Genomic DNA, 16,615 nt, shown 5'->3' on the forward strand with positions numbered 1-16,615 from the left:
TTGGGTGAAGATGTGAACACGTAGGGATGGTCTGCTGCAGAGCTCCATGTTCAACAATGTTCGATGGTCTCGTGCCCATTGCTGTCATAACCGATAATGTCTTTGGGTCAAGATGTGAACACGTAGGGATGGTCTGCTGCAGAGCTCCATGTTCAACAATGTTCGACGGTCTCGTGCCCATTGCTGTCACAACCGATGATGTCTTTGGGTCAAGATGTGAACACGTAGGGATGGTCGGCTGCAGAGCTACATGTTCAACAATGTTCGATGGTCTCGTGCCCATTGCTGTCATAACCGATAATGTCTTTGGGTCAAGATGTGAACATGTAGGGATGGTCTGCTGCAGAGCTCCATGTTCAACAATGTTCGATGGTCTCGTGCCCATTGCTGTCATAACCGATGATGTCTTTGGGTGAAGATGTGAACACGTAGGGATGGTCTGCTGCAGAGCTCCATGTTCAACAATGTTCGATGGTCTCGTGCCCATTGCTGTCATAACCGATGATGTCTTTGGGTGAAGATGTGAACACGTAGGGATGGTCTGCTGCAGAGCTCCATGTTCAACAATGTTCGATGGTATCGTGCCCATTGCTGTCATAACCGATAATGTCTTTGGGTCAAGATGTGTACACGTAGGGATAGACTGCTGCAACGCTACATGTTCAACAATGTTCGATGGTCTCGTGCCCATTGCTATCATAACCGATGATGTCTTTGGGTCAAGATGTGAACACGAAGGGATGGTCTGCTGCAGAGCTCCATGTTCAACAATGTTCGATGGTCTCGTGACCATTGCAGTCACAACCGATGATGTCTTTGGATCAAGATGTGAACACGTAGGGATGGTCTGCTGCATAGCTCCATGTTCAACAATGTTCGATGTTCTCGTGGCCATTGGAGTCATAACCGATGATGTCTTTGGGTCAAGATGTGAACACGTAGGGATGGTCTGCTGCAGAACTCCATGTTCAACGATGTTCGATGGTCTCGTGCCCATTGCAGTCATAACCGATGATGTCTTTGGGTCAAGATGTGAACACGTGGGGATGGTCTGCTGCGGAGCTCCATGTTCAACAATGTTCAATGGTCTCGTGCCCATTGCTGTCATAACCGATGATGTTTTTGGGTCAAGATGTGAACACGTAGGGATGGTCTGCTGCAGAGCTCCATGTTCAACAATATACGATGGTCTCGTGTCCATCGCTGTCATAACCGATGATGTCTTTGGGTCAAGATGTGAACACGTATGGATGGTCTGCTGCAGAGCTCCATGTTCAACAATGTTTGATGGTCTTGTGCCCATTGCTGTCAAAACCGATGATGTCTTTGGGTGAAGATGTGAACACGTAGGGATGGTCTGCTGCAGAGCTCCATGTACAACAATGTTCGATGGTCTCGTGCCCATTGCTGTCATAACCCATGATGTTTTTGGGTCAAGATGTGAACACGTAGGGATGGTCTGCTAGAGATCCATGTTCAACAATGTTTGTTGGTCTCGTGCCCATTGCTGTCATAACCGATGATGTCTTTGGGTCAAGATGTGAACACGTAGGGATGGTCTGCTGCAGAGCTCCATGTTCAACAATGTTCGATGGTCTCGTACCCATTGCTGTCATAACCGATGATGTCTTTGGGTCAAGATGTGAACACGTAGGGATGGTCTGCCGCAGAGCTCCATGTTCAACAATGTTCGATGTTCTCGTGCCCATTGCAGTCATAATGGATGATGTCTTTGGGTCAAGATGTGAACACGTATGGATGGTCTGCTGCAGAGCTCCATGTTCAACAATGTTCGATGGTCTCGTGCCCATTGCTGTCATAACCGATGATGTCTTTGGGTCAAGATGTGAACACGTAGGGATGGTCTGCTGCAGAGCTCCATGTTCAACAATGTTCGATGGTCTCGTGCCCATTGCAGTCATAACCGATGATGTTTTTGGGTCAAGATTTAACACTTAGGGATGGTCTGCTGCAGAGATCCATGTTCAACAATGTTCGATGGTCTCGTGCCCATTGCTGTCACAACTGATGATGTCTTTGGGTCAAGATGTGAACACGTAGGGATGGTCTGCTGCAGAGCTCCATGTTCAACAATGTTCGACAGTCTCGTGCCCATTGCAGTCATAACCGATAATGTCTTTGGGTCAAGATTTAACACTTAGGGATGGTCTGCTGCAGAGCTCCATGTTCAACAATGTTCGATGGTCTCGTGCCCATTGCTGTCATAATCGATGATGTCTTTGGGTCAAGATGTGCACACGTAGGGATGGTCTGCTACAGAGCTCCATGTTCAACAATGTTCGATGGTCTCGTGCCCATTGCTGTCATAACCGATGATGTCTTTGGGTCAAGATGTGAACACGTACGGATGGTCTGCTCCAGAGCTCCATGTTCAACAATGTTCGATGGTCTCGTGCCCATTGCTGTCATAACCGATGATGTCTTTGGGTCAAGATGTGAACACGTAGGGATGGTCTGCTGCAGAGCTCCATGTTCAACAATGTTCGATGGTCTCGTGCCCATTGCTGTCATAACCGATGATGTCTTTGGGTCAAGATGTAAACACGTAGGGATGGTTTGCTGCAGAGCTCCATGTTCAACAATGTACGATGGTCTCGTGCCCATTGCAGTCATAACCTATGATGTCATTGGGTCAAGATGTGAACACGTAGGGATGGTCTGCTGCAGAGCTCCATGTTCAACAATGTTCGATGGTCTCGTGCCCATTGCTGTCATAACCGATGATGTCTTTGGGTCAAGATGTGAACACGTAGGGATGGTCTGCTGCAGAACTCCATGTTCAACAATGTTAGATGGTCTTGTGTCCATTGCTGTCATAACCGATGATGTCTTTGGGTCAAGATGTGAACACGTAGGGATGGTCTGCTGCAGAGCTCCATGTTCAACAATGTTCGATGGTCTCGTGCGCATTGCTGTCATAACCGATGATGTCATTGGGTCAAGATGTGAACACGTAGGGATGGTCTGCTGCAGAGCTCCATGTTCAACAATGTTCGAAGGTCTCGTGCCCATTGCTGTCATAACCGATGATGTCTTTGGGTCAAGATGTGAACACGTAGGGATGGTCTGCTGCAGAGCTCCATGTTCAACAATGTTCGATGTTCTCGTGCCCATTGCTGTCATAACCGATGATGTCTTTGGGTCAAGATGTGAACACGTTGGGATGGTCTGCTGCAGAGCTCCATGTTGAACAATGTTCGATGGTCTCGTGCCCATTGCTGTCATAACCGATGATGTCATTGGGTCAAGATGTGAACACGTAGGGATGGTCTGCTGCAGAGCTCCATGTTCAACAATGTACGATAAACGCTGTGCTTAGAAATACTTGTGCGTGTACCAGAATTGTGCTCTTTCGGCACATATGCCACAGATCACTATGTATCCTAGTTTACATAGGAGACAAGCCTTCGAACCCCACTTTCTGTGAAGAGTAGGGGACGTCCACGTACTCAGAACAATGGCATGTGACCATCCGACCAATTTCGTCGTTGTGTGTGTGTGTGTGTGTGTGTGTGTGTGTCTGTGTGTATGTGGACATGAGCTTCGATTACCTACGTTTCGTAAGTGTTGGTCATAATCTTAAGGCTCTCTGAACACGCCTCCTGGCCTAATCAGACATTCATTGTCACTAATGTGTCCCGTTACGAAGAATCTAGCCATTGCAACTGCAACAACAGGAAGGGTAGCAGCTATCACAGTTTTACCTAATGTGCTTATACAGTACTGTGGGAGAATACATGAGTTAATTTGAATTTGATTTGGGGCTACGCACGCTGCGTAATGTAGTGTGTTATTCTCACAACTCCCCCTGTGACAAGTAAATTCCTCTAACCGACCTGAGCATCGAGTCGAATAGAGCTTGGATGAGAGATGGGTGCTCTTAGTTCCAGATGATCTCAAATCTACGTTAATCTTAATGGGTGACTGTTATTGGCCTCTCGGGAACCTATGAACACATGTTTTCAATGTGTGAGTGGGCTGAAGAAAGTGTTTATGGAGCAACTGTCGACGAGTCTATATCGAAATAAGTCAGCGCTTTACGGTCAGCATGTGGCCTTGCGTTATAACGTTTAAAAATAACGTCACGGAGGCCTATAGAATAGGGTCCATACCTCAATCGTAGCACGTCAGAAACGTAACGTCTGGTACCCAAATCATCGGCATGGAAAATATGACGGTTTTAGATCACATTTGGTGAATGAAAGAAACACTAACAGTAAGTGCAGAACACGTGTCGTCCACATTCTTTGTGACTGGCTGACTGATGACAGACTGAACTTACAAGAGGATGACAGCAATAAGTCTTGAGATCAGGATACCATTTCTTAAATTAGCCTCCTACTGCTATCAAACAATGCATCCCAGAGCGATTCAGCATATTGCCTCGCTCAATACATGCTAACTATTAGCTACAGAGTAAAAGGTACAGGACCTTTTTGTTGGAAACTTAATGCTTGTAATTTTTGTACTGCGATAAGTTTTCGCTGGGGGCTACAGTTCTCTAGTTATTCAAGAAAAACTCGTTTGAAGATCACTTCTGTAAGTTTTCCTTGAATAATTCGGAAACTACAACCTCTATCGAAAACGCATCCCAGTGTAAAATTTAACTACATTAAATTTCCTACAAAAAAGACCTGTTCATTTTTCTGTAGGCCTAATACACTGCATGTAGCAAGCAAGAGAATTTGAAAATCCTGCATGTGATATTAGATGGCGTTGCAGGTTGCATAAGACGCAGTGGTAGGGGCAGCTGAATTATCCTGTATATTGATGTCACTGGAATGGCCACGTTCTAATCCACAGCCGGCATCTTAAGTTAATTATTTTGTGGTTTGTGTAAATCGTTTTAGGCGGGATATTCGCTCTGAATTCACAGAGTTTTCTCCAATTATATTTTCATATGCAATAAATGAACTGCACATCAGACGCAAAGGAACACTTTTTCGAAACCTCATATTTTCCACCCATTACGACGGTTAAGTTGGAAATATTGTTCAAACGTTTCTACAACCTTCTTCTGTAATGCAGCAAAAATGTGCCATCCAGTGAAGTCATCCTCGGGCATGACGACATTTCAAATAGCGAGTTGTCAACACAGGCAAAAAAAACCCAGACTTCAGAAGTTCATAGGACGTACAGTGTGGGGTAATAATCTCACATTAGCACGAAATTTTAACACAAAGTTCTGCCCCACGTCACGTGGATGTTCATACTATGGGAAGGTCGTCTAAACACATCTTACCCACATATTGCCCCTTCTTTTGACACCTCTGAGATGGGCGTCAGAACAGCAACTCCCAGCGTTGAAATCGCGGTTTTTTTTATGGGTGTCCGAGCAAAACATCTCAGATACTCCCTCACCGGCTGGCAGAAATAGCGTCAATGAAACAACCCTTTCCGTGGAACGTTGATTTCCACTCCACGTTCTTCACAACCTTTGGCACTGTAGACACCTTCTGGGCGGTTCACCCCACCTCGATGGACATCATGGAACTGCAACAACATCGAATGAGGTATCCTTTGGAGTGTTGTGCGACGAAATTCAAACGTGATCCGAAAAAGCAAAAGATCCTCACGCTTTCTCAGCTCTCCTGTTTCACACCCTCCTGTGACGTGATCACAGAGGGGTACAACATTGACATATGCATGAATGAAACAGCAATGGGTCTCTCTCAGACCCACAGTTCAGCAAAACCTCAGTGGCACCCACCCACATTTATTATTTTAAGAATGTGTCTGTACAGTGATAGCTTGCAAAGTACTGCCAGGTGCCCAAAGGGAGGCAGTTGATTGTGAAGGTGTGTCAAGCGGTTGCCTACCTGCAGGCACCTCAGGCTACTTTGCAGGTTTTATCTCTAAAGGTACATTTTTAAAATTGTCTATAAATGTTAGCAGCTGTCGTCGAGTGTTCAGCTAAACAGGGAGGCCTCAGAGGGGCCATTTGCCCTTTTATTCTCGCATATGTCAATGTAGCGCCACTCCCTGATCACACCACAGTAGGGTGTAAGCTGGAGTGATGAAAAAGCATAATGGCCTTTTGCGGTTTCGGATTACGTTCAAATTTTTTCAAGTGGTTTTAAATGGTCCCTACTGCTTCTAACCTGAACACGAGAGCAAGAACTGTGGTCGCACAGAACTCCAAAATGGTGCGCTCATGTCCAGTTGGGATGCAGGCCCACAAAGTCCATAGAGAAGTGCTGAAACATCGAAGAATGTCAGCAGTATCAAAGATTGTAAAGAATGTCTTCCTGTTACTCATAGCACTGTGAAATGTCATTTCCAACCACAAAGTGTGTGGGACTCAACGTCCCATGGAAAGAGGTGGTTTCATTGACATCCTTAGTGTCACCCACTGAGGATTTTTCATTTCGATTCTCATCGGCAATGTGTTTGATGTACTTTTCTTGGTCGCCCAAAAGAAAACAGTGTAATTTCAGCGTTGGGTGTCGCGATACTGACCTCCATCGCAGTGGAAAAAGGAGTGAAAGTGATCTTACGAAATACCTAAATTTATTCCGTCTGAGAGAACATAAAGAGTGTGGCGGAGCGTGCTCCTGGTACAACTGTCCAGTCTTCCCATGTCTGTCACATTCGCAAATGCCACGTGGGAGGACCTCCTTATTCGATCCAGTGCCTCTCATTTTCTTGTCGCGGTAATTTCGCGAGAGGTATGTGGGGGAAGTAGTATACCTGAAAATTTCAACAGTAAACTTCTTCGTGATGCATAATACCTTTCTTGTAGTGTCTCCATCTCCGTAATATTCTCGCACCGAGTAAACGATTTCGAGACGAAATACGCCACTCGTCGTTTGATCTTCTTATGCAACTAATTTACTAGAGAGAATGCCTACACTACGCTTTTCTGTCGTCTTGTGTGTACTGGAGCTCGGTATGAGATCCTCACAAGATTTACGGAGGACACTGAAAATGACGAAGAAAGGCTGCTCGTTTTTTGTTATCACGAAATGTGGGAGATGGTGTTGCAGATTTAATAAAAGAGTTGGGGTGGCAGCCATTGAAACAAAGGTGTCTTTCGTTGCTGCGATCGTTTCACGAATTTTCAGTCACACGTGATGTAGTGGGTAAAGTCGGAAGCTCCATGTGCCCTTGCGTAGCTGATGATGCAGTATGTAGGGAAGTCGCAACGCCAGAAAACTGTAGGGAAATGCAGGAGATTAACGCTATTAACTGGTGCTCGACAGAAATAAATGTAGATTATTGAGTATAAGTAGCTGAAAGACCCATTATTAATCCGTTACATTAATCACTATAAATCACTGACAACAGTATTATCTATAAACTCCCCGGGAATATCAGTCTGGAGCGATCTAAAGTAGTTGGAACACATAGTTGAAAGAAAAGCAAATCTCAGGCTGAAATTCACTCCTACGGAAAATCACCCGTGAAATAGGTAGCTTACAAAAACCTCGTGTCATCGTTCCTTGAGCATTGATGAAGTACTGAGTATCAGTGTGGGAGCATACCTGACAGGATTAATGGAAGAGTTAGTGAAAAACGTAAGAAGACACGCGTATTTCGTCACGAGTACGTTTAGCATGCCTAGAAGCATCTCAGAGATACTCATCAAACTTTGGAGACAGACGTTACAAAAGAGACGCTGGGCATTACGGAAAAGTTAGTTGTGAAAGATTTCTAGAGCGTACATTTCAGTAAAATTAGGCATTTTAGTGTGTGGAATCCATGAGACTTGAAACATACCATCCTTCCTCATGAAAAATATTAGTCACACAATTCCGAAGATCGCTAGGGTACATATATGCGAAAACTATTGCACATCTAATACTGCAGGAATAAACTACATAAAAGTGAAAAAGAAAATTGAAGGTCTCTTAGGTGACGATCACTTTGACTGTAGGTAAGGTGAAGGTGGAAAGGTGTCAGTCCGTTCCTGACCTGACACATCTCGCTTATATTTCTTAAATTCCATTAACCACAATTGCAGCTATGTTTCTATTGCTGGATGTACACTGGTTGCTAATTAAAATAACGATGTCAGTAATTGTAAAGGTTAAGCCTTCTTTTTCTATACAAGGTGGTTAGAAACTGAAAAGCTTGTATGATCGTTTGGTTTCCTATCACGCATCTATCAATTCCGTAAAAGGTACATTTTAGCTGGTAATGAGCATTTGAACAGGTGGTACCTCAAGGACTCACAGATGTCTGCGCATTACAGCACTGCTAAATAACTCGGAAACGACGCAACGTATCGAATTCTTTTCTTGAAAATTATTTTTCAGCACAGCCTGTCCTGCAACACCCTTACAAGCATTTTAGATTCTCTCTGGCCACCCTGTATATTAAACTTCTCTAAGCTATGGTAACTGAAGAAAACTTCACTAGCCAAGATCGGTAACAAAGCATTTTATTCAATGGCCTGTATCGACAGAGCTTGTAAGTAGGCTGTTTAGGTTTTTATCTTGGTAACGCCACGTAGCGCTCTGTATGAAAATCACTGACGGTGCTGTGTGCAGTCTGTGGCTGGTTGACATTGTTGGAATATTCGCTATTGTAGTGTTGGGCAGTTGGATGTGAACAGCGCGTAGCGTTGGGCAGTTGGAGGTGAGCCGCCAGCAGTTGTGGATGTGGAGAGAGAGATGCCAGAGTTTTGAGAGGTTGCTATAAGTGGACGATCTGGACGTGTGTTCGCCAGAAAAATGAAATTTGTAAAGATGGATGTCATGAATTGATAGATACATATACGATGACTTTTGAACATTATTAAGGTAAATACATTGTTTGTTCTCTATAAAAATCTTTCATTTGCTAACTATGCCCATCAGTAGTTCGTGCCTTCAGTAGTTAGAATCTTTTATTTAGCTGCCAGTATTGGTGCTCGCTGTATTGCAGTAGTTCGAGTAACGAAGATTTTTGTGGTAAGTGATTCATGAAAGGTATAGGTTATTGTTAGTCAGGGCCATTCTTTTGTAGGGATTATTGAAAGTCAGACTGCGTTGCGCTAAAAAAAAAATATTGTGTGCCAGTTTAGTGATGATCAGAATAAGTAAATAGAGAAATGTCTGAATACGTTCAGTTTTGCTCAGCTGTTTGAAAATCAAATAACGTAGAAGTTTACCAGCCCAGTCATTCATAATTTTTCTAAGGGGGCGTTTCAAGCTATACAGTCATCATTGGATCTTATGCTTTAAAATATTACAACATATTGTCCATCAGTGCAGCAAGTCATTTCACGCTGCATACACACTTCCCAATATCATGAAGACCACTAGAAATCACCACGTCAAATATTTATGTTTGTACGTAGAAACCAGCCATCCAATAAAACGATTTTTCAGGGACCATGGCTTGTGAAGTTTTGTTCTGTTACCATACATTGCAGATGGCATATCCGCCATATGCACAATGTCGTGAATATTTAATATGTCTGTGGTCATGTTAACTTTTTCATGTGGAATAGTGAATGTCCCTTGCCAACCTTGGTCTGGGTAGTCAGCAATATGCCACAACACGGGCTGCAGTTTGAGTTTCCTGCAAAGATAAAGTCCTAAAGGACGATCCTGACATCTGGCTCTTCAACCGACGAAGAAGAAAGGTAATACCCCTGATCAGTGAGGGCGCGGGTACTCTGCCGAACAGCATTGTTCTACTGGGCACCCTTCCAAAGGACCGGAAAATTTTTTACTCCATGAGCTGCAAGAAAGCACTGCAAGCAGCCAAGTGAGTCTGGCTACAAACTGGAGGATAGCGAACCTTGGAGAGAGTCGCCCGAGACAAGTCTATGGCCGCTTTACAGCTAGGGCCCAGGTCAGTCAAAGGAAGCCTCGCAGAGAGCGTTGTACTCAGCCCAAGAACTTCTGGGATGGCATGTGAAATTGGGAAAGAGTTTGAACAGATTCCTGTCTCCTGCTGTTCCGAGAGAAGCGGAGCTATTCAGCGTTGTTTACTGTGTTTTCGGTCCCCCGCGGAAAGCAAGTCGTGCTAACGTGCCGGCATCAGTGGCAGTACGAGGACTTCCTCAAGCAAAAGACGCGAGATAATCTAGTTGGATTTGCTTAAAAAATATTCGAGAATGGGGATTCCCGAGAAAATCACGAATTGGCTGACTAAAATAGAAATCAATGACTTAGGGTAGCTAGATGGAATGTTCTAGAAACGGTGTCGGCGGCAACCAGGCAAATTGGAGCACTTTTTCTCCGGTTCTTTGGTGGAAGAACAGAGAGTGCCTTGAGAATTACACCATTGCCAAGAATTTGATGCATGTTATTTAATTCGAGAATTGTTTTTTGTGGTACGGACTCTGCTCAGACCACGGACAAGAGACGCGGGAGACTTTATTTATGGCAAGGACTGCGAGAACAGCTGGTGTTAAGATTTCAGAGAGTACGCTCTGGGAGGGTTAAGACGAGAATGTTAGGGGCTTCAGCAAGGAGATGCAGCAGTGAACGGCGTCTCTGCTCTGAGAGCAGACTGTGCATTGTCTGAAGAGATGCGGCGGAAGTCATCGGGACCGTACGCGGAATGTGTCTCCACACATCGACTGTGATTGGGCGGCATCGACTGTTTAGGGAGGAGTGAAGTCAGGAGTCTTTCATCATTCAATTAAATTCGCCCGGCCTCATCAACGACCAGGCGAGCAGTTGTTGCATGGTTGTTTCCCACTCTCTATTCCGTATGATCTTACAATCACTGTGAAACTACCAACAGCCATGTCGAATGTGATGAAGTTGTTAGGATATTAGTTATTTCTGAATTCCGCGATTCTTTTTCCGAGAACTTTGAAAAGTTGACGAGTGCCTGTTCTATCTCATTTGTTTGTTCTAATTAACTGTTACTTTTGTCATGTGTCCAATTAATATTCATATTAATGTTACGTTTGACGCGTGGACACCGGCAATGATTGTAATATACTTACATTCACTTGGGCCTAGATATTAATGCTATGGTTAGTGAATCCCTTTTTTCAAGTTAGTCCGCTGCTCGTGGTCGTGCGGTAGCGTTCTCCCTTCCCACCCCCAGGTTCCCGGGTTCGATTCCCGGCGGGGTCAGGGATTTTCTCTGCCGCGTGATGACTGGGTGTTGTATGCTGTCCTTAGGTTAGTTACGTTTAAGTAGTTCTAAGTTCTAGGGGACTGATGACCGTAGATGTTAAGTCCCATAGTGCTCAGAGCCATTTGAACCATTTTTTTCAGTTATATTTATGTAATATCTTTTGCTATCCAAGACTCATTTAGCAGAACCACCCTTTAGCTATCGTCAAATCCGTTGTACGTATTTTTTAATTCAGTATCTGAGTTCTTTGGTGAACGATATACCTGTTAGTAACCCATCTGATGCAGGTCTCTATAGCAGTCGAATGACTCGCATGCGTCTATAGCTTGGTTGACGCGTGTGAAAGACACGAAACAGCTAGTACTGACGTCGCATTTGACAGGGAAAGCAGGACCTAAGAAACATTGAAACTTCCTGGCAGATTAAAACTGTGTGCGGGACCGAGACTCGAACTCGGGACATTTGCCTTTCGCGGGCAAGTGCTCTACCAACTGAGCTACCCAAGCACGACTCACGCCACGTCCTAACAGCTTTACTTCTGCCAGTACCTCGTCTCCTACCTTCCAAAGTTTACAGAAGCTCTCCTGCGAACCTTGCAGAACTAGCATTCCTGAAAGAAAGGAAGAGCACTTGCCCGTGAAAGGCAAAGGTCCCGAGTTCGAGTCTCGGTCCGACACACAGTTTTAATCTGCCAGGAAGTTTCATATCAGCGCACACTCCGCTGCAGAGTGAAAATATCGTTCTGAATATAGAGACTTTCATTGGATTTGTCAACCTAGAAACAGTTTTTGACTATGTAAAATGGTGCAAAATGTTAGAAATCCTCAGGTAAGCTACACGGGAAGATGGGTAATACGCAGTATTTGTAAGAACCAAGAAGGAACATATAAGAACGGAAGGCCTAGACCGATGTAGCTGGGTTTAAAATGGTGTAAGATAGAGGCGTAGTCTTTCTTCCCTACTGTTTCATCCGTACATCGAAGAAAAAATGGCGAAAATGAAAGTTAGGGTCATGACTACGATTGAACTTCAGGTTCAAAGAATATCAGTGATAAGGTTCTATGATGGCATTGCTAACCTCAGTGAAAATGAGAAAGAAGTACGGGACGTGTGGAATGAGCACTCTGCTGAGCACATAATATGTACTGAGAGTAAACCGAGAAAAGAAAGTAAGCAGGAGTAGCAGAATTGTAATTTATGATAAATTTAGCATCAAAATTTGCGCTCACGTAGTACACGGACAAATCGCATCAACGTGACCACCCCCTGTGTTCGACGTAAACGTGAAGTAACCACACACAGACGGTGTGTGACAGCGCTGGAAGTGGAGGGTATATAAAGCGTGTCAGAGGGAGACGGAAAACAGGGTAGTCGTTGCTCTAATGCTATTTGTCTGGCGTTTAAAAGGGCATGATCATTAGCTTTCGGAACGAGGGTGGAAACATTTTCGGAACGGTCAAGTTTGTAAACTGTTCGCGTGCCACCGTCGATAAAGGATACCAATGATGGCAAAATGGTGCCATCCAAAACCAGCACCAATGCAGCTGTGGTGCACTATGGGCCAAGGATGAAAGGGGGCAACGACACCTGTGGAAATGATTACGGGCGAATAGATGTGCAGCTGTTCAGCAACTGACGGCGAAGACTAACCAACAGGCTAGCAACAGTGTCTTCTCAGCGACTGTTCAGCGAATCTTGCTGCGTATGGGGCTCCGAAACAGGTGGCTGGTTCATGCACCCGTACTGATGAAGTTCGTTGGCGACGAAGGCTGGAATTTACACACCGTCACTCATCCGGCCTTCCAGCAAGTGGCAAAAGGTGGCTTTTCCACATGAATCACATTTTATGTTCCATCAGATGGATGGCCTTTGGCGTGTATGGTGTGAAACGTCCGAAAGCAAGCACACTGCATGCGTTATGGTCAGGGTAAAGTTATCGTGCATTATCCGGTTGATTTCCCAATTATGTAAGACACAAAGGATCGACGGAATTGTGCATCTATCTTTGTAGACAACGCCCAGTTCTACATGCAGTTTGTTTTTCCTCGGCACGATGGCATCTACCAGCAGGACAATGCGACGTCTCATACAGCCCGCAGAGCACCAGGATGAGTTTACCGTACTCCCCTAGCCACTAAACTTCCCGAATTGAAGCCTAATCGAGAATATGTGGGACCAGCTGGATCGGTGTGTTCCCGCCATGGTTGTTAGCCGAGAAACCTAGCCCAACTGCCCACGCCACTGGAATCGGCCTGGCTCCACATTCACAGGTGACGCCTGTATATAAGAAGGGTAGAAGGACGGCTCCTCAAAATTACAGACCTTTATCCTTAACATCGATTTGTTGCAGGATTCTCGAACATATTTTCAGGTCGAATATAATGAATTTCCTTGAAACAGAGAAGTTGCTGTCCATGCATCAGCACGGCTTTAGAAAGCATCGCTCCTGCGAAACGCAACTCGCCCTTTTTTCACGTGATATCTTGCGAACCATGGATGAAGGGTATCAGACGGATGCCATATTCCTCGACTACCGGGAAGCATTTGATTCGGTGCCCCACTCCAGACCCCTAACTAAGGTACGAGCATATGGGATTGGTTCCCAAGTATGTGAGTGGCTCGAAGACTCCTTAAGTAATAGAACCCAGTACGTTGTCCTCGATGGTGAGTGTTCATCGGAGGTGAGGGTATCATCTGGAGTGCCCCAGGGAAGTGTGGTAGGTCCGCTGTTGTTTTCTATCAACAAAAATTATCTTTTGGATATGGTGGATAGCAATGTGCGGCTGTTTGTTGATGATGCTGTGGTGTACGGGAAGGTGTCGTCGTTGAGTAACTGTAGGAGGATACAAGATGACTTGGATAGGATTTGTGATTGGTGGGAAGAATGTGAAACACCCCTATTTAATTCCTTATTGGGTTTTGTGTAATTTATCGTAGCCGCCAACAGTTAATTATTATGATTATATGACCGTGTGCTTAATGGAAGAAAGGCTATCGGTTTTTCTGCTGGTTTCGAGAGTATTTCAAGCGAGTGCGGCTGTTCTGAGATTGAATAGCGGAAATGATAGAAAGTTTGTCTATTATTAAGAACCACAAAGGTTGCGATGTACAAACTGATATATATTTCCTACTAACACACAAATGCTGAGGCAGATGCTACCTTCACCTTACACGTCTAATCACAGTTATATCTTTTTATTGGTTGTTGATTTTCAGTAATTCGTCACACGCAATGCTGATGGTTAACATTCACGACAATCCACACTGCAATCCGTGGTTGTTGCTGGCCGACGCGGTTGACGCGAAACACGTAATTCGGCACTTGTCATTTCCTGTTTCATATCACTCGCGAATCGGTATTAGTGAGGGTCAACCCCACGACGATCAGGGGGACGTGCTCACTCGTCACACTCCGGTGAATTTTACCGTTTACAACTCACTCGACCACCATTCTTGCCCGTCTTTCCCGCACTACGGCTCACTCGACACTCTCCAGCACTACTCCGCACTCAACACTCGTCTCACTGCCTTCTGCAGCGCTTGACAATCGACTCCTGTCTACTACCGTCCTGGGGCGTCGGATACTAGCATCTATGTTCGTGGGATCTTGGATGCCTTACAAATGGCAGCTAACTCTAAATATAGATAAATGTAAATTAATGCAGATGAATAGGAAAAAGAATCCCGCAATGTCTGAATACTCCATTAGAAGTGTAGCGCTTGACACAGTCACGTCGATTAAATATTTGGGCGTAACATTGCAGAGCTATATGAAGTGGGACAAGCATGTAATGGCAGTTGTGGGGAAGGCGGATAGTCGTCTTCGGTTCATTGGTTGAATTTTGGGAAGATGTGGTTCATCTGTAAAGGAGACCGCTTATAAAACACTAATACGACCTATTCTTAAGTACTGCTCGAGCGTTTGGGATCCCTATCAGGTCGGATTCAGGGAGGACATAGAAGCAATTCAGAGGCGGGCTGCTAGATTTGTTACAGGTAGGATTGATCATCACGCGAGTGTTACGGAAATGCTTCAGGAACTCGGGTGGGAGTCTCTGGAGGAAAGGAGGCAGTCTTTTCGTGAATCGCTACTAGGGAAATTTAGAGAACCAGCATTTGAGGATGACTGCAGTAAAATTTCACTGCCGCCTACTTATATTTCGCGGAGAGACAACAAAGATAAGATAAGAGATATTAGGGCTCGTACAGAGGCATATAGGCAGTCATTTTCCCCTCGTTCTGTTTGGGAGTGGAACAAGGAGAGAAGATGCTAGTTGTGGTACGAGGTACCCTCCGTCACGCACCGTATGGTGCATTGCGGAGTATGTATGTAGATGTCGATGTAGACGGCTGCTCCTTCCAGAACCCCGCTGACTCTCTCTTCCCACAGCTATCGCAGTGGCCCACGCTGAAAAAATGGTTATTCAGGCTTTTTACAGTTGGTTACATTAATGTGACTGGACAGTGTATTGAAGGGATTGTTAAAGATGTCTAGTAGTGTCAAACATTAGACTTAGTTCGCGGAAGATTTTACTGTAAATGTACGATTGGAGCTCAGCATCGCACGGAAGAGAATCATGGGCTGTGGAGAAACTGAATGAGAAGAGAAAGGGTTACGGTGTGGTGCTACTGAAAAATGTTGAAAGTTATGTACAGTGATAAGATCAGAAAGGAGGAGGTTCCCCACAGAATCGGCGAGGAAAGAAACGCTGAGAAGCAGAAGGGTCAGGATGGTACGAAATCTGTGGAGGGTTCAGGGAATAACAGGGGTATAGCCTACATAGCACGAGAGGAACCTGTAGAGGGTAACAACTGCACGAGAAGGCAGAGATTAGAATATATCCACACACAAAATTGAGGACGTTGGTTGCAAGTGCTAGTCTTTGATGAAGAGGGCAGCACAGAAAAGGGATTCCTGGCGGGTCGCGTTACATCTACATCTACATCTACATCTATACTCCGCAAGCCACCTGACGGTGTGTGGCGGGGGGCACCTTGAGTACCTCTATCGTTTCTCCCTTTTATTCCAGTCTCGTATTGTTGGTGGAATGAAAGATTGTCGGTATGCCTCTGTGTGGGCTCTAATCTTTCTGATTTTATCCTCATGGTCTCTTCGCGAGATACACGTAGGAGGGAGCAATATACTGCTTGACTCCTCGGTGAAGGTATGTTCTCGAGACTTCAACAAAAGCCCGTACCGAACTACTGAGCGTCTCTCCTGCAAAGTCTTCCACTAGAGTCTATCATCTCCGTAACGCTTTCGCGATAACTAAATCATCCTGTAACGAAGCGCGCTGTTCTCCGTTGGATATTCTCTCTCTCTTCTATCAACCCTATCTGGTACGGATCCCACACTGGTGAGCAGTATCTAAGCAGTGGGCGAACAAGTGTACTGTAACCTACTTCCTTTGTTTTCGGACTGCTTTACCGACGATTAATTTCATATGGTCATTCCATTTTAGATCAATACTAATGCATACTCCCAGTTAACTTATGAATTCTCCATTAGTACAACCCCTCGATTTACTACAGCATCATCCGCAAAAAGCCTCAGTGAACTTACGAT

At 44.9% G+C, this 16,615-nt stretch overlaps 1 protein-coding gene across 1 annotated transcript in view; it reads right to left on the reverse strand.

Moving 5' to 3' along the window:
* LOC126203582 (uncharacterized) overlaps positions 1 to 16,615 on the reverse strand; it is a 69,246-nt gene that overhangs the window by 30,505 nt on the left and 22,126 nt on the right. The gene's annotated exons all lie outside the window — the stretch shown is intronic.

Source organism: Schistocerca nitens, chromosome 9 (assembly GCF_023898315.1).
Source record: "Schistocerca nitens isolate TAMUIC-IGC-003100 chromosome 9, iqSchNite1.1, whole genome shotgun sequence".
In the NCBI taxonomy this organism is placed as follows: domain Eukaryota; kingdom Metazoa; phylum Arthropoda; class Insecta; order Orthoptera; family Acrididae; genus Schistocerca; species Schistocerca nitens.